At 36.0% G+C, this 26,993-nt stretch overlaps 1 protein-coding gene and 1 non-coding gene across 2 annotated transcripts in view; both read right to left on the bottom strand.

The window, feature by feature from the left end:
- LOC112422917 (EGF-like and EMI domain-containing protein 1) overlaps nucleotides 1-26,993 on the bottom strand; it is a 584,541-nt gene that overhangs the window by 329,702 nt on the left and 227,846 nt on the right. The window lies entirely within an intron of this gene.
- Nucleotides 19,588-19,778, bottom strand: LOC112424002 (U2 spliceosomal RNA). The gene has a single exon (XR_003014603.1). It is a non-coding gene; the product is annotated as a U2 spliceosomal RNA (small nuclear RNA).

The following is a 26,993-nucleotide window of genomic DNA, read 5'->3' as shown; positions in this document are numbered from 1 at the left end:
TCCCCAATAAGCAAGAAAAATAACTAATAATTTTTCAAAAAGTATACAAATTATTTGTTCGTGAATAAGGATAAACATGAAAACTTCTTAATATTTCAGAAAAAGATTACAGAATTAAATGAAACACTAGGGGAAGCATTTCATTTAATACTACATTGATTTCTAGTATTTTACTGCTCATGGTATATATTAGTAAAATATAACAGTTATATGCATGCAAAACACAAAGAGAAAAATAGTACATTCCCTTCCCTTCAGGAGCAGGTTATGGCCAATATATAGCATGACCATTGATCAAAACTGCTTTGTAGTTCTATTCTGGAAATATGTAGATTCCCTACAGTGCATTTTAGTACTAGTTGTTTATGCTTTATATAGATCATAACATATATATCACAGTATTTGCAGAAAAATAAATCTGAAATATATGATAAAATATTTACAATGATTATAACTATGAGCTTGAACTTTCTCCTATATCACTGATAGATTTATAGTTTGTATAAGAAACAAACATTACTTTTGTAAACAGAAAGAAATAATAAAAGGAGTTTTTATTTATTGAAGTGGATAATGTGAATTGTTCAGATATTCTCTGGCCAGGCAATTTGGATAAATTTATCTGTTAGTATTTTGTATATAGTGAAAATTTCTCATAGTTTTTTTTTCATAAATATAGTATATGTGTGATTTTGCAGTATTGGAGTTAAAGATTAAGATCTCATTTTCATAAAGAATATATTCATCTGGAAAAAAAAAAAACCTGCTATCCAAAAGGAAAATCCTGAGAGATAACATTGCCAAAGTCAAAGAGCATATGTGATGTATGCATTCCCTAGCCAAACTGAAATCTATCCAAGCTGTGGTCTTTGTTATAGTTATATCGCAGCAGAAAAACTTGAGATGTAAAGCTGTTCTCTAGTTTCCTCTTTCTTCTGGAATAAAATCAAGGGTGACCTGCCAACCCTCTCCTACATTAGTAGAGGCAGCAACACAATATAGTTACAAAATTAGTAAATGTAGGGATGCCTATTGTCATCTTAAGAAGAGCTACCATTTCATAAAAAGAATATACCATAGGCTTCAAACCTTAGAAACATGGACATTTCCCTTAAAGACATAATTTTGTTAACTAAGACCATAATTAGCTGCAATGTAGGAACATACAATTTGCATGATGCAAGTGTGCTTATATATCACTTTTATTTATATTAAAATTTAGAAAATATATTTTTATTCTGTTTTCTTTTGGTATTATTATAAGGGAAATCATAACAAAAGCTTCCATCATTAGTAGTAGATTTGTTGTGTCAGAGAATACAGTTAAAATAAGAAAATGTGAAATATGGCCAGGCGCGGTGGCTCACGCCTGTAATCCCAGCACTTTGGGAGGCCGAGTCAGGTGGATCACGAGGTCAGGAGATCGAGACCATCCTGGCAAACACAGTGAAACCCTGTCTCTACTAAAAATACAAAAAATTAGTCAGGCGTGGTGGCAGGCACCTGTAGTCCCAGCTACTCAGGAGGCTGAGGCAAGAGAATGGCATGAACCCAGGAGGCAGAGCTTGCAGTGAACCGAGATCACGCCACTGCACTACAGCCTGGGCAACAGAGCGAGACCCTGTCTCAAAAAAAAAATTCTTCAGGATCTCAGATGTACATATATGAAGCAAGCTTTATAAAAGGTTTGTCTTCAAGAATGAATGACGATATACCAAGTGAGAAGAGAGGTCATTGTAGCGGAAGTTCAACATGTCCAAAGGCAAGAAATCATGAAATAGTAACCCTTAATAAAAAGAACCATGAAATAGTAACCCTAAATAAAAGGAACTGCACACATTGATGTTGAGCCATAGGAAATTTCCATTTTGTAGCTCAAAATTGGTAGCATATCTGCAATTTTAAAAGGTTTATCTTCATAGGGGAATGGTTCAGGTAGAATGTCCCCCATGTAGGGGCAGAAGGAGGAGCCGGAAACACAGGAAGTAAACACGTTGAGCCATGTTTGACATGTTGAGGAATTTGGACTTAACTTTCTCTCCACATGAGCATGTCTCATACATTAAGTGCACACCAATCACTGGGGCATTTTGTTAACATACAGGTTCTGATCCAGCAGACGTGGGGTGGGGCCTGAGAGTCTGCATTTCTAACAAGCTCCAAAATGATGTCCAATCTACTGGTCCTAAGACTGCATGTAAGCTAGCAAGACTCTAGGGCAGCGAGCCTCAAAATTTCTTGTGAGAATCACCAGGGTAACTTGTTGAAATGCAGATTTGTCAGCATTTTACTGATTCTATAGTTATATAGTAGGTCTAAGGACCTTCTTTTCTGTGAGTACTGAGTAGTATTGAAGGAGGTGGTCCTAAACTTAGGAAAACACTGAAAAGTGGGGAGTAGGAAAGTCTTCATCCTTGCATTTATAAAAGTCAAAGAGATGTCAAGATGAAGGGAAACTGAGGAGTACTGATGTTTCTTTTTAAAAAGGCAAATCAAGATATTAAGATCATGTGGCAATGTAAGCGGAGAACCTCTTAGAAAAAAAATGTTCAGAATAGTAAGAGATTAACACCTCTACATTGTATCAGTAACTCCGACTGCTTTCAAGTACACTTAATTTCATGATTCTTCCTTATGGCTGAATCTTTGCCACTGAAATGAATGTGCCAACTTATACTTCAAGACTGGCCTAGTGATCTACGCCAAGGATTCCACTACTAATTATAGTTCATAGTTCTTGGAAAGAAAATATGAGTTAAGTGTAAATTTCTGTATGATAAAATGAAGGCACAGATGCTTCTGCATCCCTCATTTAGTACCGCTGAGTGTGCTCTCACCAAAGATGAATACTCCTTAGAGTCACATAAAATATCTGCATATTGTATCTACTCTACACTCATTTTAGGTTGCCTAAATAAGTTTAGGTTGCTCAATAGATATTATACATACGCTGAATGAGTAAACTTTGTTACTGTTTTCTAACTTTGAGTAAACATTTGTAGCATCAAAACAATACCACTGGGATTCTAAAGACTGAACCTAAATGTGTCTTCCTTTGCAAAGTTCCAGAACATTACCATGCCCAGGAAAGACATGAAGCCAGGCAGGTGTGGATGAATACCTGTTGCTAAATAAACCTGGTGGCTGTAATGAATCAAGTTCAACAAATAATTAATACCCTAATTGATAAAGTAATTACCAAGAGGTCAAGATTTGATAAAATTTAGGCTTTTCAGTGTTCCATATTTTTGAATACACAAACATAAAGTTAGGAAGTTGAATCGACTATTCTTCTAAATCCTAGATTTTATATATTACCTTTATTGAAGTAGAGCTGGGAAGGAAAATATAGTAGCGAAAGAGATTTTGCTATTTAATTTAGCACTGCTTTCATTTCTTATAACTCAGCAATGTAACTTTACCATCACAAAAAAATTTAAAAATGAATAGACTTTTTACAATCAGAGTTAGAAATCACAGGCTGGTAACTCTTAAAAGCCTAGTTAGAGAATTCAAACATGAGAACAAACCCCATCTTGAGCTATTTCCTTGACTTTTTTCCCTTTAATATTGTAGTTCTGCCTAAAATGACTTTAAAGGGCTATAACACTTCGTGGCAGATTGTATTTTTCAAAGTTAACTGCAACAATATTTTACATCCCACATGCTTTTCTCTAATATGATCCTGACATTCCACCAACAACAGGTGGAACTTAATTTCTCTGTTGATGTATCTGACTTGGCCTTAGTACTTGCTTGACAAATAGAATGTGACAGAAGGAATGTTTTGGAATTTCTAAGGCTAGGTCACAGGAAGCCTCACAGCTTCTACCTGGGCCTCTTGCAATAATTGCTCTTGGGAGACTGTTTCTCAGAACCCAACTGCCAGGTTCTGAGAAGTCCAAGCCCCATGGAGAGGCCATGTGTAGACACTCCAGTTGACTACCCAAACTGACACGAGCTTCAACCCCTCCCGTCATACCCCTTTCTCCTATGAGTTTTTGAAAAGGATTAGTGACCAGGCCCTCACCTACTTGTCAATTAAATCAAAATTTCTCAGTGAGGGGCCCATGCGTAATGTTTATAAAATAATTCCAAAATGATTGTGACTGCAACCTGCAATAAGGGTTGAAAAGCACTCAATTAGCACAGGACCACTCTCAGATGACAATAATCAACTTCCTTATACTCTTTCTGTGCCATCAAACCTGAAAAGCAACATAACATTCAAGCAGATATTTGCAAATGGTACCTGTAAGTATACCATTCTTGATTTAAATAAACTAGAAAATCCGGTTTAATATTCCTTGCGTCACAAATTTTTATTTTCTGTGCTTGTCCAATTAATAAGTCTATTATTTGCAGTGCAGCAGCCATAAAACTATAACAAAAATTCCAAGAAAGATATCACTCATTTTATCACACTGCTCCATAGATTATAATCTAGTGGGCAGAAATGTTTGTAAATAACTATTTGAAACATTAGGCAAATAATACTGTACTTGAAGTATGTGGTTCACAACAGAAATAGTGGTTATCTTTAGGGATGGCTTTGTGGGCTCGCAACCAGTGCAGTGGCAAATGGGCTTAATATTCTCCTCTGCAGTCATCTTGAAATTGAGTTTGTGCTTTGTAAGTAAAGAAAGTCCAAGGGGCCAATGGAGTATGTATGCAACACAAGCTTGGAGTTCTGGCACACAACATGTAGTGCCTCCCATAGACGAATTCTTTCTTCTCCCTCTCAGCCTCATCTCCAGCCCACTACCCTAGACACAGGGTGGCAGCGTCTAGGTCTGGTGAAGAAGGGGGACCTGAGTGTGGGCACAGGAAGGCTGATCAGGCAAGCATCACAGTCAGGTGGCCTGGCAGTTCCATGATGCAGCCAGCAGTCAATTCTTGTCCACCCCAAATCCAGGTGTCTAGTGCCCTAGGTGGCAATCCCTTGGAAGTCACCTGTCCATTAACTATTGGAAGAGGAGACTGACTTTCTCACCTTCACGTGTAGGCTTACATGTTTTTTTTCACTTAGTCTTACAAATTACACAGATGAACCAGTGATCTTTGTTTCTGGAGGAATGAGGCTTACACAAATTCTTTTTGAGAAATTACTGAAGCACCTACTCAGACAAGTCTATATGCAGCAGCATTTTGTTTCAATTACACATGTGTGATGCATTAGATAATAGCATAAAACTGAACTGATCGCTCAATAATATTTCTCAACAGAAGTGAGAAAACAAAACTGGATGTACATTAACTGGATGGCAAACGAGTAATGAGAAAGTACAATTCAGGCAGGAGAAAAATGGATCAAGAAATAACTTCTGTTGTTTGGAAACTTACAAACCTCCTTTTAAATAGAAATCTGACCTTTTTCTTTTAGCAGGCAGGATTTTAAAAAAAAATCCCAGGCACACAATGAATCTAAAACAATTCAAAAATTATAGAAAAATTTCTTGTGATTAAAAAAAAGCTGTTACAAGAGTAATAGAATTTGGTCTCTAATTTCTGGTCTTAAGACTATCCATGTTGTGAGAAATTACACTGTTATATATATGAAGATTCCCAAGATTAGCATTTACCTTTATCAAAGGGCAAAAAGAACTTTGAGGTCATAACTGAAGTGAGATTGATCCTTGAAAGAAAGAGCATTAAACATTTGGAATTATATATACATTTTGTCCCAGGATGAAGTTTGGTATTATGGAACTTTTATTATCTTTGGAAACATTTCCAGAGTTTTTGTGACTTAAAGATACTCATTACAAGACAGTTTCACTTACCAAGACAATGTTAAATTGAGGTTTCAGCATACCAAAATATTTCATTAACATTATATCACAGAAGTCTGTATTACATTATTTTTTCCTCAGCTCTCTTGACACGTTCCCACTTTTTAAATGGTTGTCATTTGTGGTATTAATTTGGAAAGGCAAATACAGCAGGAAAAAAGTTAAGAAACATAAGTTGTATGTTTCTTAGTATCACAGCCAATAAACTGTCTCAAAAACAGACTGGCAGGCATTCTGAGGTGCTACTAAAACAAGAGGCAGTGAAACATGAGAAGCCATACAAAGGATGACGAAACAGAAGAGGAAAAAACATTTATTGCTTTTCTCAGTCTCACTCCTCAATATGAATGGCAGGTAAAGACAGATAAATGCCTTCTGAGACACATTTCCTAATATGTAACAGAAAACTATCTGTCCCTAAGCAAAGAGATGGCTGCCCTTGTCATTGATTAATTAGGTTATAAATCCTGGGAGGATAACCTGTATATTCAAGGACTGCTAAGGACTATAGAAGACAGTGTAGAGAAAGTTCAGAGAATACAAGATTCTAAAAACAAAGAGAATGCAAAGAGGCTCAAAGTTCCTCTGTTTATCTTCATATCAAACATGAGAATCAGAGGGACTGAAAACTAAAAGAAATTTCCAAGGTTATTCTCTCCCTCTAGCCACTGAGATAGCTCCCTGTAGCCTGAATAATTGCTCTCCCTAAAAACCGGGGCCAGAATAGGAAAGGTCTTTAGAAATCTTTTATCAGTGCCATCTCATCCAGTGGAAAGATTGTCAACACTTCAAGAACATACTACCTCTAATGAGCTGCGGCACCTCCACCTAGTCTCTAGTTTTCCTTTCTTGGAGGTGTAACATTTGATAACACAGCATGGGATTTCCAGTCGGTTCTGCCACATGTTAATTGGATGACCTTGGACAAGATACCATATTTTGTAAAACCTAAACCATCATTGAATTTAATATACACTAGTATTTTTTCTGACACTCAGAAAAATCAAACAAAACTGCCAGTTATCTTCATAAGATACATCAATATTAAGAAGCAGTCTGATTTCAGAGGTGTTAAAATGTGAAAAATGTGCATCTCAAAATTGATGAAGTATGATTCTTAATTTTCTAAGCCACAACTTCCTCACCTATAATATGTGGAGAGAAGCTAATTTACATTTTTGAGGATTTAATGAGATGAAGCAGGCTGCATAGCAGCTGCATCATAACATTTCAATCAGGTTTAACTGTTGTTGTTGCTATTATTTTTTCTTGAATCTAGTTAGACCCAATGTTTTAAAGAATCTATCCAATAGGTAAGGCAGAATCAATCTACCCTGATCACGATAGACTAGTACCAATCTTGTGAGAATTTCTACTAGCAATCCAGTCAGCATACATAATCTCTCAGGAAAGGCTGTTTTGCAGAACTGACAGCATGAAGTGTCACAAGCAGAATCCCCAGAAGTGTTTCTGATCACCTCTTGGCTCTCCCACAGGGTCCTCCTTTAAAAAATGCAGCCAGCTGAGCCCCTCTCTGGAGCTCTGAGATGATCATAGCCAAAGGTAGTATGACTGCAGGTCATGATTAATATTGATTCTTTCTTTTTTATGTGGTACAATTGTTTTGTGTGTTCTTTACATGAAACTCTTCTCTTTCCACTTGTGTATAATGTGAAAAGGGAATGTGTAGAGGGGTTGAAAATGCATGAAATTTCATAAAAGTTTTTTTTAAATTTTGACTAGCAGTCAAATTAAAGCAGCTAAGTGAATCTATACTGCAGGTACAAAGGAGAGAAACCAGTGTTATTTTCCTGTGAGTGAAACACTAGAGAATCCATGCCTTTGAAATGTACTTGTAAGAAGCATGATTGGTATCAGCTGTGAGGACAGAGTCACCAATATAGAAATAATGAGAAGGAGAGGCCTGCAGGCAGAAACACCATGAAGAATATGATGAGTATGTGCATGACTGAAGATCAATATGTCCAGAAGATGATGGAATGGGTTTCAATGAGGAGAAAGAATTGATTGAGATAGCTCGAGTGTGTGCAGGAAGACCAAGAAAGACTGACAATCTGACACCTGTCAACACTGACCTGAATGACATGGTGGCCTCCCTGTTATGCGTTGGCTGCTTTTCTGTGTAGGTTAAAGATAAAGCACAATATGAGTATAAATGAATAAATGTGTTCATATTTTAAGGAGCAAAAACTTTACATCTTCAAAATTATTTTCAAACACTTAAGTCAATTCTGCTAAAATTAGTTCTAATGAAACGACAAATTTGTCTAAGGCCTGTAGCATAGTGTCTAGTGCATAGTCAAGCCTTGGAAAAGTCATTAAGTTTGCCATTTATTTTACAGTTTAATCCAAAAAAATGTCATAGTAGACTTGAATTATGTCCATAGTAACATCACTGTTACACATTATTCCATCAAAAGCCTCTGGCCTTATTGTTAAGAACTACATGCTTATTTCTTTGAGATCATTAAAAGAAGTGAATATCTCTTGTTGTACCAATGGACTTGGAGACCTGCTTGGATAACCTTCTTGATCTAAAGCTTACAAGAGCTAGAAACTACTAGTGTAGACTAGTCAAGTACTCAACCTATTTTATGAGCTGGCTATGTTCCTTCCCTTGATTTTATTATCATACTTTCCCCTAAATGTACATTATACTCCTTATTAAAAATATTTTTGCCAAAGCAATCATTAAATCATTAGGAAACTTCCATCTTTTTCCTTGCCTTCCATATTTATACTTAGATCTAGAACCCTAACATGATCATGTAGTAACATTTTAGATAGCTTATGTAAGTAGTTATTTTTCATAATCATCAACTTCCCAAAATAAATCCCTAAATACATCTTTAAACATTTCATCATTGTACTAACAGATTAAACAACATATTTACAATCTTTAGGCATGTTCTTATGACATTGCAAGGATCAACTCTAAAGTTCTACTCTAAACTTCTCAGGGAAGAGCTGTTTTAACTTAATGAGGCTTTGCTTACACTGTGCAAAATGAACAAGTATTGGTCTCCACTGGGAAGATATGAATTATTATTCCAACAAATATACATAATCCCTGACTCTATACAGCTTAAAGTGTAGAGTCTGCTCCAGATAAGTTCACCAACAATTTAAATATAGTATAATAAGTGCCGTGATAGGAATATTCACAGTAATATGTTAGAAGTAACATATTGAAAGGGTACTACAGCCAGAGTAGTGGTTTAAGGAGACATTCTCAGAAGCAGCATCCTCTACACTGAGGCTTGTACTAATCATGAAGAACATGAGCCTTCCAAAGTACCACTTTGAGTTTTCCGGTTTTCCAGATCATTCATTGTGCCAGTCCTCTCCACTGCCTTCTTACTTGAGGAAGAGGTGTCCTCAAAATGTGAGCCAGTATTCTTGATTTAACTTTTTCTAGTGTCTTATTCATTACTCTTTTGATTAAAAATAAGAGAATCACTTCAACCTTGTTTAATCCAAGAAGATGTACAGGGAAGATAATGGGATAATGACAGAAATCTAGTAGACGGGAGAAACCTTAGAAGGAACTCAGAGCAGAAACAGGACAGCCAGCAGGAATGTGGGCAATGTCTGCTTCTTTCTGTCCTTTCTTGTCTGTCAGCCCGATTTCTTTATGCCTCTCTTGCTTTTTCCCTCTCCCACTATTCTAATTGCTGTGATGGGCATACACATAGTGCATTCAGAGCCTGAGTACATATGGCTACATTTTGTGTCACCCACATAAATAAATAAATTTCTCAGGCCCAATAAGAAATTTCCAGGAGAGAGATTCTGATTGGCCTAGCTTAAGTCAGGCCAGTCAGAATCTGTTGTAGTCAATAGAGTATTGTCATAAAGTAGAAAAGAGGTTCACTGGCTCAAAGGAGTAAAATGAGCACATCTCACTGATGAAACTGTGACCTGATAGGCCCTTCAAAGCTGCCTACTCCACTCTATCTTCAGGAACATTGCATTTAATAATTCTACTGGCCTTTATTTCTATCTTTTAAGCATTTCAAGCCTGCAAAATCATGAAATTCATCTTTTTCCCTTAAATATTTAACATTTCACTTCTGCCTCAAATTCCAATAAAAACTCTTTTAAACAAGTTTTCTTTATCCTTCTCTATTTCTGTATCAGTCAAGCAATTTTCACACTGCAAAACCATGTTATTTGTCATCACGGAATCCTTCTTTCTCTACCTTGAAAATTCCCCTTCCTTTGGGTGTTGGAACGCTGTGTAAAGATGTTTCCACTCTTCCTTCCGCTTTTATTCCCTTACCTTTTTCCCATTGATCTAATGTAGGCATCTCTTTAAGCTTGGTTCTTGGCCTCAAGCACTTTTCTCTTGAAAAAAAAATGCATTTAATTCAATGATATTAATCACCCAAATCTATAAACCTCAATCAATGATTCCTCTGTGCTCCTAGACCCATATCTCAAATTTTATTATCTTTTTTTTTTCTTATTAACTCCTCACAGCCAGTCACTCATCATGTCTTGCTGATTCTTTCTTTGAAATGTCTTTTTAGATTTTTTTCAACCCACCTTGAGAACCCTAGTCTAGTTTTCTCATTATTGCACACCTGGAGAACAAAACAGTCATCTTTCTGGTCTTTGTGCTTTCATCTCTGTTGTGATAATTCTTAAAAAAACATTTTTATCTAATCTTATATCCAACTATTTCTCTGGCTCAAGAATTTACCACAAAAATTGGCCGGGCGTGGTGGCTCACGCCTGTAATCCCAGCACTTTGGGAGGCCGAGGTGGGCGGATCACAAGGTCAGGAGATCGAGACCATGGTGAAACCCCGTCTCTACTAAAAATAGAAAAAATTAGCCGGGCGCAGGGGCAGGCACCTGTAGTCCCAGCTACTCGGGAGGCTGAGGCAGGAGAATGGCGTGAACCCGGGAGGCGGAGCTTGCAGTGAGCCGAGATTGCGCCACTGCACTCCAGCCTGGGCGACAGAGCGAGACTCCGTCTCAAAAAAAAAAAAAAAAAAAAAAAAATTTATTGCTTCATGAAATAAAGCTAAACTCTAAAGAAAGCATTGAAAACTGTGTATTACTTGGTTCATTTTATCAGATAAATGATCCTCAATTTCATTCCTCTTAACCCAGCAAGACCAGACTTTTGATGTCCCAAGTGTCTTTCCCATCCTTGCTGCTGACAGTCTTGTTCCACCCAACAACCACATTTTTTACATGTCTTCTAAATTCCGTTTTGCTCATCCAAATACATGATTTTTTTTTTTTTTAGGACCTATCTTGCTTCACCCTACAAGGATCATTCCCAAAGCCCCATATCATGTTTCTTGTACTGTGTTGTTAAAATACTGTTTTATGGATATTTTTAAATGTTTACTTTCTCAGTTAGATTTAAAAACCATGAGTGAGAAAACACAGATACTCTGCATAGAGTCAGGCATGCAATATACTGGTGGCTATAAACAGGCAGCCTATAGGCCACAACAGATTCACTGAGATGCTATGTATCTCATAGAGTCAAACATTTAAATATACAGAGATTTCACCTAAAATATGGTATCCCAGCTTCTCCAAAAAGTAGAAATGCATTCTGTGATTCACATCCTAATATTCAGAACCTGTGAATATGGTATGTTACATGGTGTTATGGTAAATTGTATGTGTCAACTTGACTGGGATAAGGGATACTGAGATAGATGGTAAAACATTATTTCTAGCTGCATCTGTGAGGGTTCTCCTGGAAGACAGTAAGTTAATCAGTGGCCTAAACAAAGAAGATTGCCCTCACCAATGTGGACGGGCATCATCCAACAAACTGAGGGACTTAGTAGAACAAAAAAAGTGGAACCGGCATATTCACTCTCTTTGTTTGAGCTGGGACATCCATTCTCTCTTTCCCTTGAGCATCGGTGCTCCTGCCTGTTGGGCTTTCAGACTTGGGACAGGATTTACACCATCAGCTCCTCATTCTGAGGCTTCCATATTTGAACTGAATAAGACCCTGGCTTTACTGGTTCTCCAGCTTGCAAAAAAAAGAATTTCTCAGCCTCCATAACTGAGTAAGGGAATTCCTATAATAAATCTCTTCTGATATAGATTTATACAGATCCTATTGGTTCTGTGTCTTTAGAAAATGCTAACACACATGGCAAAGAGGAATTAAGGTTGCTAATAAACTGACTTTAAAAAAACAAGGTTATCCTGGATTACTCAGGTAGACCCAATGTAATAGCACAAGGGTCCTTTAAATGTGAAAGGGGGAGGCAGAAGAATCAGCGTCAGGGTGATGCAAGGTCAAAGACTTCATACACCATGCTTGACTTAGAAGATGAGGGGTACAACAGCCAACGAATATGGACAGCCTCTAGAAGATGTACAAGGTAAGGAAATGATTTTCCCTCAGAGCCTCCAGGAAGAACACGGCCCTGCCAACACCCTGGCTTCAGCTCACTGAGACCCATTTCACACTTCTCACTTTTGAGAACTATGAGATAATCAACTGGTGTTTTGTTTTATTTAGCCACCAAGGTTGTGGAAATTTATTATAGCAGCAATGGGAAACAAATGTACATGCACGCATTAGGCCCCTGTCGCTGCATGGCATCCTCAGGAGCTGAGTGGTAGGCGCACATTTTGTACTTCAAAACAGTTATCACCTCTTCCTACTTTTGACATCATAAGCATTTGACTCCATGACACCTAAAACAGTCATTCAATAACTAGATAACCATAAGAATTACTAATGCTAAAATGGAGAAAGGATTCCCTATTTAATAAATGGTGCTGGGAAAATTGGCTAGCCATAAGTAGAAAGCTGAAACTGGATCCTTTCCTTACTCCTTATACGAAAAATAATTCAAGATGGATTAGAGACTTAAATGTTAGACCTAAAACCATAAAAACCCTAGAAGAAAACCTAGGTAATACCATTCAGGACATAGGCATGGGCAAGGACTTCATGTCTAAAACACCAAAAGCAACAGCAACAAAAGCCAAAATTGACAAATGGGATCTAATTAAACTAAAGAGCTTCTGCACAGCAAAAGAAACTACCAGCAGAGTGAACAGGCAACCTATAGAATGGGAGAAAATTTTTGCAGTCTACACATCTGACAAAGGGCTAATATCCAGAACCTACAAAGAACTCAAACAAATTTACAAGAAAAAAACAAACAACCCCATCAAAAAGTGGGCAAAGGATATGAATAGACATTTCTCAAAAGAGGACATTCATACAGCCAACAGACACATGAAAAAATGCTCATCATCACTGGCCATCAGAGAAATGCAAATCAAAACCACAATGAGATACCATCTCACACCAGTTAGAATGGCAATCATTAAAAAGTCAGGAAACAACAGGTGCTGGAGAGGATGTGGAGAAATAGGAACACTTTTACACTGTTGGTGGGATTGTAAACTAGTTCAACCATTATGGAAAACAGTATGGCGATTCCTCAAGGATCTAGAACTAGAAGTACCATATGACCCAGCCATCCCATTACTGGGTATATACCCAAAGGATTATAAATCATGCTGCTATAAAGACACATGCACACATATGTTTATTGCGGCACTATTCACAATAGCAAAGACTTGGAATCAACCCAAATGTCCATCAGTGACAGACTGGATTAAGAAAATGTGGCACATATACACCATGGAATACTATGCAGCCATCAAAAAGGATGAGTTTGTGTCCTTTGTAGGGACATGGATGCAGCTGGAAACCATCATTCTCAGCAAACTATCGCAAGAACAGAAAACCAAACACCGCATGTTCTCACTCATAGGTGGGAACTGAACAATGAGATCACTTGGACTCAGGAAGGGGAACATCACACACCAGGGCCTGTCACGGAGGGGGGGAGGGGAGAGGGATTGCATTGGGAGTTATACCTGATGTAAATGACGAGTTAATAGGTGCAGCACACCAACATGGCACAAGTATACATATGTAACAAACCTGCACGTTATGCACATGTACCCTAGAACTTAAAGTATAATAAAATAAATAAATAAATAAATAAATAAATAAATAAATAAATAAATAAAATGAGGTAAATTCAAAATGGATTAGAGATTTAAATGTTAGACCTAATACCATAAAAACCCTAGAAGAAAACCTAGGTAATACCATTCAGGACATAGGCATGGGCAAGGACTTCATGTCTAAAACACCAAAAGCAACGGCAGCAAAAGCCAAAATTGACAAATGGGATCTAATTAAACTAAAGAGCTTCTGCACAGCAAAAGAAACTACCAGCAGAGTGAATAGGCAACCTACAGAATGGGAGAAAATTTTTGCAATCTACTCATCTGACAAAGGGCTAATATCCAGAACCTACAAAGAACTCAAACAAATTTACAAGAAAAAAACAACCCCATCAAAAAGTAGGCAAGGGATATGAACAGACATTTCTCAGAAGAAGACATGCATACAGCCAACAGACACATGAAAAAGTGCTCATCATCACTGGCCATCAGAGAAATGCAAACCAAAACCACAATGAGATACCATCTCACACCAGTTAGAATGGCACTCATTAAAAAGTCAGCAAACAACAGGTGCTGGAGAGGATGTGGAGAAATAGGAACACTTTTACACTGTTGGTGGGATTGTAAACTAGTTCAACCATTATGGAAAACAGTATGGCGATTCCTCAAGGATCTAGAACTAGAAGTACCATATGACCCAGCCATCCCATTACTGGGTATATACCCAAAGGATTATAAATCATGCTGCTATAAAGACACATGCACACGTATGTTCACTGTGGCACTATTCACAATAGCAAAGACTTGGAATCAACTGAAAAGTCCATCAGTGACAGACTGGATTAAGAAAATGTGGCACATATACACCATGGAATACTATGTATTCTTCTGTTAACTTCATCAAAATATGTATTCATTTTAAATGCACAATTCAATGATTTTCAGTACATTAACAGAGTGGTGTAAGCAATACCAAAATCTAATTTTAGACACTTCCAACATCCCAAAAAACAAATATTGTGCCCATATATATTTACTCCTAAGTCCCACATGTTGCCCCACATCACCACCAATCTACTTTCTGTCTCTATGGGTTTATGGTCAGTTCTTTAGGAATAACTTGAGATTAGACATTTTCAGTCAACTTAAAGATTGAAACCTGTTGTTCAGTTAAAATATTAAAATAAAATAATTTCTCATGTCTTAAAAAAAAAGAATTACTAACGCTATTATATGTAATATTAAAGGCTATGTTTTATCAAATAAAAGCATTGAGAAAATGTGTTCATGATTGAATAAAATTGTAGAATACAATGTCCACAAAATATAGCCCATGAAATTGTAGTTTAAGGTCTGCCTGCAGCTTTAAGTGATAATAGTGTTGCTGAGTAGAAATATTTCGATGCACTATGGCAGGATTTTAGTGGTGCTAGATGATTTTATTAAAGCAGAATGTACAAGCATTATATGGCATCCTAAACTGGAAACTGAAAGAAAAGTTGAGCATCAACACAGTTATCCATAGACAATTGAGCTAATTAAGCATGTGTTCTTCATCCTGTTATTTAAGAACATCTGATAGTAAGTATTCTGTAAAATGAACAATTCCATATGTCCAATACCATCCATTTACATGTGCTTTACAATCCTGAAAAGATACTACAACGTGCTCTTTTCCCCGACCAAATTCAGATGTTTAAAGCTTTTTTACAATCACAGAACTGCTTTGTTTTAGCCTGATAGCTTTGGAGAATATTTTTGTTGTAGCTCGTGAAATGATCACTTCAGAATTATTGTGACTTAGAAACAGGTAAAAGGACATTTAGGCTGCAATGATTTTTTTTTTCTTTTCTTTTCTTTTTTGAGATTGAGTTTTGCTCTTGTTGCCCAGGCTGGAGTGCAAAGGCACGATCTCGGCTCACTGCAACCTCTGCCTCCCCGGCTCAAGTGATTCTCCTGCCTCAGCCTCCCAAGTAGCTGGAATTACAGACACACACCACCACGCCTAGATAGTTTTTGTATTTTTAGTAGAGACGGGGTTTTGTCATGTTGCCCAGGCTGCTCTTGAACTCCTGACAGGTGATTCTCCCACCTCGGCCTCCCAAAGTGCTAGGATTACAGGTGTGAGCCACTGCGCCTTGCAGGCTGCAATGATTTAAAAACAAAACAGACTCAAAGAAGACTGGAAACCAATAGGATTCTGCTTTTGTAAGCTGAATGAAGCCACTGGATCCCTGTAACCCCAGATAAAGCTTTCATGTCTATGTCTTAGTCACTCAGGATGTGCCACTAGAGATGGGGCTAGGCCCAGATGCTGCTCCATCACTGAACTTTTGGATTAAAAACTCAGGTAACAATCACCATTCAGACTCTTCTGAATAGTTTAAAGGCAAATTACATTTCAGAGAGAGTACTATTTTGTATAACACCTCAGAATGTAATTTCATAAAACTGTTTTAGCACTTCCTTTCCTCTACAACAATTCTTCTCTTGAATAGAGCCATGATTTTTTTTTTTCTTGAGATAATGATCATGGAAGTCTAATAGATGTCATCATGACGAAATTCGATCCTGATTTCCTCATTCAGTAGTTCAGTCTTAAATTGCGACAGACTTGTTATTCTGTTTCTGAATCTCTCCCTTAGAATGGCTGCCAATCAAGTTAATCTACTGAATATGAAGTTTCTATGATGAAAATCCAACTTGTTCTTTAGCTAAAAGAATCCATATTGGTGAACTTACCAAAGTCAAATATGAACCCAAACAAATGATAGAAATTTGAAAACTCACTGTTCCATAGCCCTTTGGTTTTAAATTGAATAAAATATCCCAAGACCTGTTCATGGAGTTCTGTGGAAGGATAACTGCTCAAGTTTTTCTCCCTGCTGTGAATGCACTCTCTTAAATGGCTACTTTTGAAGCCATTAGCGTTTTTAGTAATTAAATTTGAGTCACCAAGGGAGACTCCAAATTCAAGTACAGAGCTAATATTCATTGAATCACTGCTATTTGGCAAGCATTTTCCTAGGCACTTTAAATATGCTTTTTATTTAACAACTTTAATAGGTATGTATTATTTTCTCTCATTTGAAGATTAAAAAACCAAGGCCCAAAGAGGTCACACAAGCCATAGGTATATAGAAAGCCATTCTGACTCCATGTTCCTTCCATTATCACTAGTGTAAACCCCTCAGCTTATCCACTTTTATTTGGACGGTGCTGCAAAGAGCCTCAGCCAATTCTAGCATCTGGAACTTTCAAACTCCCCCCACAAGCTAATGTCATATTTGTTTCTGTGATTTGCTGTTAGTACATGAAATATTTTATATTATAAACATTTTACATTACAAACATTTTAAAGCGCAGTTTTGCATACAATAATACACTCTCATTTATTAGCTTCAAATAAATACTGCCTTATTTCATTTTCAGAATGAGAGGCCATCATGGATTCAATTCTTTTTTAAAGAATTACACATAGCTGAGATTTCTGTATCTTTTTCAAACTACATGCTCATGGTTACTCTACGTTTCTTTCTTTAATATGGTTTTACTTTCAGAGGATTCCGAAAGGTTCAATTCTTAGGAACAATGTAATATAGCTGGGTAACTAATTAGAAATACTGAAATAAGCCTTTTATGCTTTCTAATTTCTTTTTGTTCACAAGCATGATTTCTTTGACATGCACATACTCTTTTTAAAAAATTATTTAACAACTTTCTTATAACTTTATTACAGTATCTTATAGTTCATGTTTAGTAAAAAAAAAAAAAAGAGAGAGAACTAATAAGAAAAATTTTAAATCTCATTACCAAAAAATTACTGTTAATATCATATGCATATCCTGGTAATCCTTCCATATAGAGAAATACTTTTTTAAAACAAAATATATAACATGATCTTGTATTCTCCTTTTCCACTTAATTTATCAGAGACCATATTCCATGTAATTAAATGATATTTTACATCACCATTTAAGTGTCTTAGTATTTTATCACTTTAATAAAATATAATTCAATTCAATTAACCTGCTATTGTTGAAGATAAAGGTGTTACCAACATTTTGCCATTAAAATGGAATTGCTGATTCTTCATATGAAAGACTCACTCCCAACAGCACTCCTGGAAACGATTAGTATATTCCATGTGCTAACAAAGACTGTCCATTATATTTGTTTAAAAATATTTGTCAATGTGATCATCAAACAGTAGTTCATTTAATTCACTTGTCCCACGTGCTCTCCTCTTGCTGACCTATAATTGCAACAGTGACCTACACCTCAGAGCAACAAAAGTGATTTGTGGTGAATCACGACCAAAATACATTTATCAGCCCTTCCCAGTCCTCAAAGTGGAGTGATAATGGGACTGGCAGCTCCGCTGACTCAATGAGGTAGACAGATTAAAAGAAAAAAAAAAAAAGCACTTAGAAAAACAGATACTTTACAGAGAAAGGACGCACATATGGCTAAGTGCACACCATGCAGCCGTCTCTCTCTCCTTTCTTTTACTGAACGATGCTTTTACTGAATTGACAAAGAGGGCACTGGGTTCATAAATAGACTCTAACAGCACTTTCAGAGCACTTCGGTTCAATTATCATGAATTAACTTTAAAAACAGCATTAACTTTTCAGCATATACAATGTGCCCAAAAAGAACAACATAGTTAGAAGTTTGTTCTCTCTCATTGAACTTTTCCCTTTTTTTGCTGGAAACCAGTAAGTAGCCTTCAAGAAAAGGCATCTCATTCCACTGATGGGCTGTCACTTAGTCGTCAGACCTGTGTAGTGTGTCCAAGACTGTCTCTGGCTTGAAATGGCTGCTTGATTGGACAGCTAGGATTTCTGAGGGAAGAGGACAGTCCATTTCTGGACAGAAATGTAGATAAAGAAGTGTGAGAGAATCATCAGTTCCCTGGCAACTTCACCTTGATGCTGTGGGTGTTCAGATCTACAGGGTTGAATCTTTAATCACTCATGTGAAGATGATCAGTGATCAATTTATAATCCACAATTATAGTTTAGCAATTTATACTTTAATAATTCTGGAGTCAAAAAATTGCACATTTCATTCACAGGCCACCTTCTTGTCATCAATATACTTCAGAAAAGATCATAATTATGTTAAGCCAATTATTTAATTAAAGGGAATTATACCAGAATCAGTTAAGAGGCTTTTCTTAAACTATTCATCTCTGTATTTTTTACTATTTCACCTAGACTTTCTAGTGTTATTCAGCAACTGCTGACACAAGTATCGGTTCCCCTGTGATAGGAAGTGGCACTCCTCTACTGTGGTGACACAGATGAGAATGTGTATTAAAGTATGATGGCAAAGGAACAAAGTTGTTTCATGTATCATTCCAACCAGATTCTAGCAAGAGGCAATGCCAATAAATACTTATTAAGCACTTATTGTGTGTCAGGCATGAGAATAGATGATTTTATTTATTACTCACAACTATCCTATGATGTGATTAACCTAATTTCAAAGATGAGGAAAGAGAATGGAGTTCAGCAATGTTTCCAAAAGTAGATGATTAACAAGAGGCAACATGGAACCCAATGCATGTCTCCTGAGTCTAAAATCAAGTATTAAGTTAGTTTTATGCTACAGAATATGTTGCCAAACACTTAGATCCACTAGCTAGAAGTGGCTTCCCAATTTGAAGATAAATTACTTCTTTACAGTTCTTTCATTTCTAATATGCCTTATTATCAGCCAATCAAAGCACATCTTATTTTAACATTCCCTCAAGATTGGTGAGAATTTATGTGTGTGGGAGGGGAGGGGGCAGTGTTTCTGGAGGTCCTGCAATACCAGGTCAATGCATGGAGTGGACAGAACAAGCTCCTATTCCTTCTCTCTGTTCCAAAAATCCATTAAATATATTGTCCTCAGATAAAGGCGATCTCAGATATTAAACTGATGAAGATAGATACTACACTTGATCTTAGTCAAAAGGTTGAGAAGTGATTGATGAGGAATCTTATATTGGTGATATTTTAGATAGTATCTGGAAGAAAACATAATCATTTTACTGAGATTTAAAAGATGCCTGATTCATTTCTAGGAGTCCATCAGCAATATATGCAATCTCAGCTTTTAGGTGGTAATATATCTGTAGATGCAAATCTCATCATTTGAATGGATTGTTAACTTCATTTTTATCAGGTGACAATTTTTAACTGAGTCCATAAATTCTACAGCCACATCTACAATGCCTATACACACTAAACTTTCCAATAAAGCTCTGATTACAAAAATTTTACACTTTAATCTTGTACTCTATTCTTTAAATTTGAATATGCAATGTTTTAAAAAAAATGTTATTTAGGAGTGATGCCCCTTTCTCATCAAGAAGAAAGTTGCAAAGGTGGGAAATAGCAGGATGAGAAATAAGACCTAATCTCTATATAATGGTCAGCCAATAATCAATAGATTACCACTGCATAATTTTTAAAAAGCAAGAGTACCAATTAATTAGCACATTTAATTCATCATTTTTACAGTTTGTCACTAGTTTAGCAAAAGCCAATATTAATTTCTCAGCTATCTTTATTCCATTTTGGTGATTTACCACATACCATACAAAGAGATCCCAAACAACTGTATACAGGACATTTTACCAGCTTGTATTAGATTTGGCTTCTGCTGAATAGGACAATGCTTTATGCTTTAAAATAAAAGAGTGTTCCTCAGAAGCACACTTAATAGAGCAGACATTTTTTTAATTGTAATTACTATTATGACTAATAACATATCTTGGGGAAACATCTGCCACTAGTGATGAGTAGGACAGGATTCACTTATTATATGTCCTACCTTGTAAGTCCTTGAGCTCAGGAAAATGAACAAAGAAACTTTCAAACCTTGTTTCAACAAAAGGTTATGAACAGTTTGCTGTAATAAATTTTGATATTAACATGCAAGGTAAAACTCTGTAGAGCAAGAAAAATATAATATATTCTTATGAAATCAATAATTACAGTAACATCCTAAAATCTATTTTAAATAACTCTTTAATTTTACTAAACTAACTCAGGATACACTCAATGTATTCTCCTGTACTTGTCTGACCCCAGGTTTGCACGCCGCTTTCTTCAAATTGGGCTTTCCACTTCCTACCCCTAAAATTTAAATATTTTTTTCATTCATTTTTCAATTATAGTTTTTTTCCTACATCTCCAGAACATGATATTTTGAATTAGTATATTCTCCACCTAGGGTCTCTTCAATTTTTTTGTTAGAAGTTCATGTATATGGGCCAGGCACAGTGGCTCGTGCCTGTAATCCCAGCACTTTGGGAGGCCTAGGTGGGCAGATGGCTTGAACCCAGGAGTTCGAGACCAGCCTGGGCAACATGGCAAAATCCCATCTCTACAAAAAAATACAAAAATTGGCCAGGCATGATGGCACATGCCTGTAGTCTCAGCTACTCTGAAGGCTGAGGCAGGAAGATCGATCGAGCCTGGGAGGTCAAAGCTGCAATGAGCCATGATCATGCCATTGCACTCCACCCTGGATGAGAAAATGAGACCTTGTCTCAAAACAAAAGTTAAGTTCATGCATATGAATGAGATGAAGCACAGCACACTCAATCAGTTTTCTCTCACAGAGAGGAAAGTTTCTCTTCAGTTCCAACTGTTAGGCATGAGGAGAATCAGATGTGGATGATACGAAAAGGTCTTTGTTCATGTGCAATGATGTAAAATGTTTAACATCACTAAAAGCCACCCTCTCTAATCCTCTGAAGCCAAAATTTCTGCCACACTCACTCAATACTTTATAAATTACTTATAGCACATATCATGCTATATCAAGTAATTGAAATAAGAGGAATGGTCTCAGATGAGAGAAAGCATATTCTATTCATCTCAGAATCATAGTTTTTAATAGGTGGCCTAAATTATTACTTTGGGTCTAACTAAATTGTTTTTCTCAGATATTTACTCATAAAAAGTAATACAAAAAACTTCCGGGCTTTTGCTTAAAGAACAAGCTTGTGGAAAGACAGCAATGTGAACAGCATTAATACCATCAGGAAAAAAATGGGAAATGCTTTGAGAAGTGCAAAAGCTCTGCTGGATGTACTGTCTAGTACGTCTTTATCGGTTACCTCTGCCTTCCATTGTCTTCGAGCGATTTTATAACCCTGTAAATAGTAGAAAACTGATAATAATGCAAATTACTCCTCTATAGAAATGCAAATGGACTGAGTCCTGAGGAATGCAATTCTTCATTGCCTTGTGGACACAGCAGTTTTGCATGTATGTGTACATTCATTTCAGCTTTCCTTATTGCTCATATATATCTTTAAATACATCTGAATTAATTGTAACATCTTACTGGTTATCTCATTAATTAATGAGTAAAAGTCCTGGGCATATGTCCATTTTATATTTGTACGTACCGTAATTTTATTTTTAAATTATCTTTTAACAATACACTTCTACTTGAGTTCCTAGCCACATAATTCAAGTTAAGTGTTTCCATAAACTTCATAAGTAGACCTAGAAACTTTATTCACTTTTTCAGGGAATAGTGAACATATGAGGCTCTTAAATAGTACCAGATCAGAATTATTTAATATACACTATAAAAGGAAATTTATAAAATATTAGAATAAAGTATCTTTTAAAACATTATTTTGGCTACTAATGAGAACATAAGAATCAGTGTTTTTAAACCATAACCATCAATAAGAGAGGACAGGCCAGGCACAGGGGATCACGCCTGTAATCCCAGCACTTTAGGAGTCTGAGACAGGAGAATCACTTGAGCCCAGAAGTTTGAGACCAGCCTGGGCAACATAGCAAGACCCCTTATTTCAAAAAAAAAAAAAAATTAAATTAATTAGTTGTGTGTGGTGGTGTGTGCCTGCAGTCAGAGCTACTCGGGAAGCTGAGGCAGCAGTAGTGGTTAAGCCTAGGAGTTAAAGGCTACAGTGAGTTATGATCTTGCCACAGCTACTCCAGCGTGGGCAACAGAACAAGACCTTGTCTCTTAAAAAGAGAGGACAGGCAAGGTGCAGTGGCTCATGCTTACAATCCCAGCACTTCGGGAGGCCGAGGCATGTGGATCAGCCGCAGTCAGGAGCTTGGGACCAGTCTGGCCAACATGGTGAAACCCTGTCTCTACTAAAAATACAAAAAAATAAAACCCAAAACACCTTAGCTGGGCGTAGTGGGGTGCACTTGTAATCTCAGCTATTCGAGAGGCTGAGGCAGAATTGCTTGAACCCAGGAGGCAGAGGTTGAAGAGAGCCAAGATCACGCCACTGCACTCCAGCCTGGGTGACAAGAGTGAAACTCCGTCCTCAAAAAAGACAGAATTCTACTCCTATTCATGTTTGCCGAAAGGACATTCCAACATTTTCCAGATTCATCTCTTCTACTCCACCTAAACACTAAACAGGCCCATACATTGTTCTCTTATTTTCCTTCTGTAAATGAAGAATTCTTTAAAATTTTTTATACACTGTTTTTAACAAAGAAAACTAGAATTCTTCAGTGTCTGGCACTAATGGTCTACCTGTGAAAATCTTCATTTTGAGAAAGAATCAGCATAAGGGACACATCTCTCTTTTAGAGAGCTCCTGTATAATAAAGTGTTAATCAGCAGATTCCAAAACCATTCTCCACACAATTAGGTTGATCATGATATCCTGGAAAATTTACAAAGAAGGAAATTAGTACTCTGTTCACTATTGCTTGGAGGGTACTCTGAGGCAGTTAACATAAGGTGTTAGAACTAGTGTGCATACATGTGTGTGCGTGTGTGTGCGTGTGTGCAAGATACTCATAGTTATTTTCTCAGGTCCTGTTTTGCCACACTGGAAATAAACCTATCATTGGGAATTGTTTAAAACTGAAACATACTCTGCAATTTTATAAAGCAATCAGAGCACAGAAAAGGTGCTGCACAAAACTTTTTCCAATTTGCTTCATTAAGCCAATAAACCATAATGGTCCTTCTGGAGAAATCAAACTTTGCTGGACATAGCCAACCAGACTGAAGACAAGACGGGCTTATAAGTGTGCCTGAAGTATTGGCATATTTTCACTCTGCAAAACCTACAAAAAGTTTTCAAATTTATGTAAAGCTTCTAGCACAGACATATAAATATTGAACCACAGAACTAGCTGTTTCTACAATTTATTACTTGTTTCATCAAAAGGAGTTTTTGAAGGCCTCTTCATCTAATCCCAAGACAATAAAATTACCACAATTAATCTTTACACTAATAAATTGTTTCAATGCATATGTGTGAGTGGCCCAGGGAGCCACAATTAAAAAACAAATTTGATCAACAGTTAGCTCTTCGGTAGTCAAACATTAAAGCCAAATGGTAGTGTTAACCTGTTTCATTGTTTAACAATAAGTATTACACTATAACATGACAAAAAAAAAAAAAAAACAGTATTCTTGAATGATTTTTTTCATTATGTAACTTGGCAGGTCATAAAATATTAGATGTATAATTTCATCTCTAGATAGCATTTCTAAGCAAACAAAGAATGTTCTCTTTCACCATGAGGTGGAAAAGGAGTCTGATTATCTCAGGCATTCTGCTTTAGATGGACAATCTCTCTGAACAGCTGAATCATGACACATTTCAAAGAGGCAGATGAGCTTATTATCCAAAACTTAAAAGAAGGAGATAATGACTCAAGAGATGAATGTACTGGGCTTCATTTTATGGGATTACCAACTTTAATTAATAGAAATTATCCAGCAGAACAAATAGCTACCTAATGCATAAGAATGCTCCTAAAAAAAAGTCTAAGACAATGAATTCAGTCCTTGCTAACTAAGCACAGATAATTATAAAATGGAGATAGGGGTTATAGGACTTGGCCTAATATATTTATTTTGTAAGAAATGGACTTGTACTCAGCTAATTAATATAGGCAAGTTCAAACTGTATTGCAAAAATTATGTGAGGTTTAATGAAAATAATTTCAATTTGACCTGATTGCTCTGTTTAATAGAAAAAATAAACATATGTAGTTATCTTAATCAGTAATAATATAATCTCTATTTTTATTTAGATGATGGTCTTTGAGCTCAGAAGCTGTGTTTGCTGACCCATACCCCCACTTGAGGTAGACTTTCTTTCCTGATCAATAAGGAGTGACATCAAAGAGCATAGAAGATTTACAGAAAGAAGAAGACATAAAATTAACTATTCCTTCTTTGATCTTGTAGTTTCCTGATAATTATCAAGTAAGAGGGCACTGTTACTTTGTTCTTATAACAAAGAGAACCACTTATAAGGGTCAGTAAAAGGATGGACAAGTTACATACTGAAAAAAAAGTGAGAAAGTTAAATTTTAAAAAATGATTTAAAAGTATACATTTCAACTGATGAAAAGAAGAAAGAGTCCAAGGGCAATAATGCTGTCTGAGTTATTTTAAAATAACTCAAATGAATCAGGGAATCATGCTGTTTCAGGCATGATTCGAATCATTGTTTTTAGGACATTTATGAAAGAGCTCTTTTATTGTTTATAGAGGACATACATTTGAACTGAATTTCAGTATCAAAAACACATGGTTTATATATATTTCACAACATAACCTAAACAAACATTGCTTTAGTAAAAAGAAATAAATATAAAGTGTCTCCAAAGAGTTTTATTTTGGTCGAGTAGAAGAGATGATAGTCTTCCACATCAAATTCACATTAAGAAATATTACTTTCAAAAATATATAGTGGTTTCTGTAAATTTAACAAAAATATCTACTCCAGACTAACTGAAAGACTAATAAAATCAACAGTGTTTTCAGTCCTATACAGCGAATATTTATCACACAATTGGAGATGCATTTTCATTCACAGAAATACTGTAAAACTACTTAATTGACCTCCTGGCATTGCCAATGAGAAGATTTCATTCATAAGCCCAATTCATTTAATTATTTGTACTTAAAATTGAATTAAAGTTTATTTCCTAGTTCCACCACGGTCAAAGGGAATTGAATATACAACTAAATCAAATTGAACTCTGTTGGCGTATATAATTAATTGGCTTAGAAATTATCGCCAAGATGGTTAAACCCAATATAAGAAATGTTATCAAAAATGATAACATAAGGATATAATAATTTCATTAGTGTTGAAAATTTCTGATGAACTCAAAGCCCATGCCATAAAATTACCCATTACTTTTCCTTTAAAAACAATTTGTAGTTCAGTAATTAACTCTACTTGGATTTTAACAACCTAAAAAACAAAAATAAAATGAACCTTCCCCCAAGTTCCAAACAACACAGAGTTAATAATGTTCTAATTTAAGTGGGGGAAAATGAGATTCAATCTCATCTGTTACTTTTTAGGAGTTTTGAGCTTGTTTATTGACTACTATAAATTCTGACTGGAATCCTTACAGACATAATCATCATGTGACTAATAGAAACATCAGGTTTTTTTCAAAATGAGAATTTTTCATTTAAAATAAAACTTTATCAGGTCAATAGTGTTCAAGCCACTAATAAGCTAGTTTGGCAAACAGCTATATTACTCATTTACAACAAATTATGGTAAATAAGCTCCAATATAGACTTTTAAAAAATATTTTATTTTTAATAATACAGATTCAATATAGAAAAATTTTATAATATAGAAAATTGTTAAAAAAGCAAATCTCATCACCCAGAGATACTCATTGTTTACATATGGCCATTGAAGAGAGCAATTTAAATTGTTTCATTTTGAATAACATCATTTTGGGGATGGTAAGCAGTTTCAGAGTCTAGAAATTTCCCTTAAGGGAATTTTCGTTCTACAAAGGGCCAGTTCTGCAAATCTTTTAGTTAATCAGGCATTTGGCTGGTACTTTTACTGGGAAAACTTGCTTCGGATTGAGTTGTTAGTGGTTTTTTTGCAGTGTTACAAATTGGTTCTATTGGTAGGATTGTCATTTATAGAGTTAGAAAATACTTTGTTCCTTAAATCCACATTTGGATTACCCTATAATAAAATTAATTTTTATTCTTTAGTGCATAGTGTACTATCATATAAGCATTTGGTCACTAAAAAATTAGGAATTCAGTCATGGCAGGAAGGACATGTCACCCTAATCAACTCTTAACTTTACAATCCAGGGGATCACAACCTGGATGGGACTGCATCCACAGTAAAATATTTAAAACTGAATGATATAGGCTTTGCAAAGAGTAGCATAAA

This window comes from Macaca nemestrina, chromosome 2 (assembly GCF_043159975.1).
Source record: "Macaca nemestrina isolate mMacNem1 chromosome 2, mMacNem.hap1, whole genome shotgun sequence".
Classification (NCBI taxonomy): Eukaryota; Metazoa; Chordata; class Mammalia; order Primates; family Cercopithecidae; genus Macaca; species Macaca nemestrina.
This window is presented reverse-complemented; position numbering and strand designations above follow the sequence as displayed.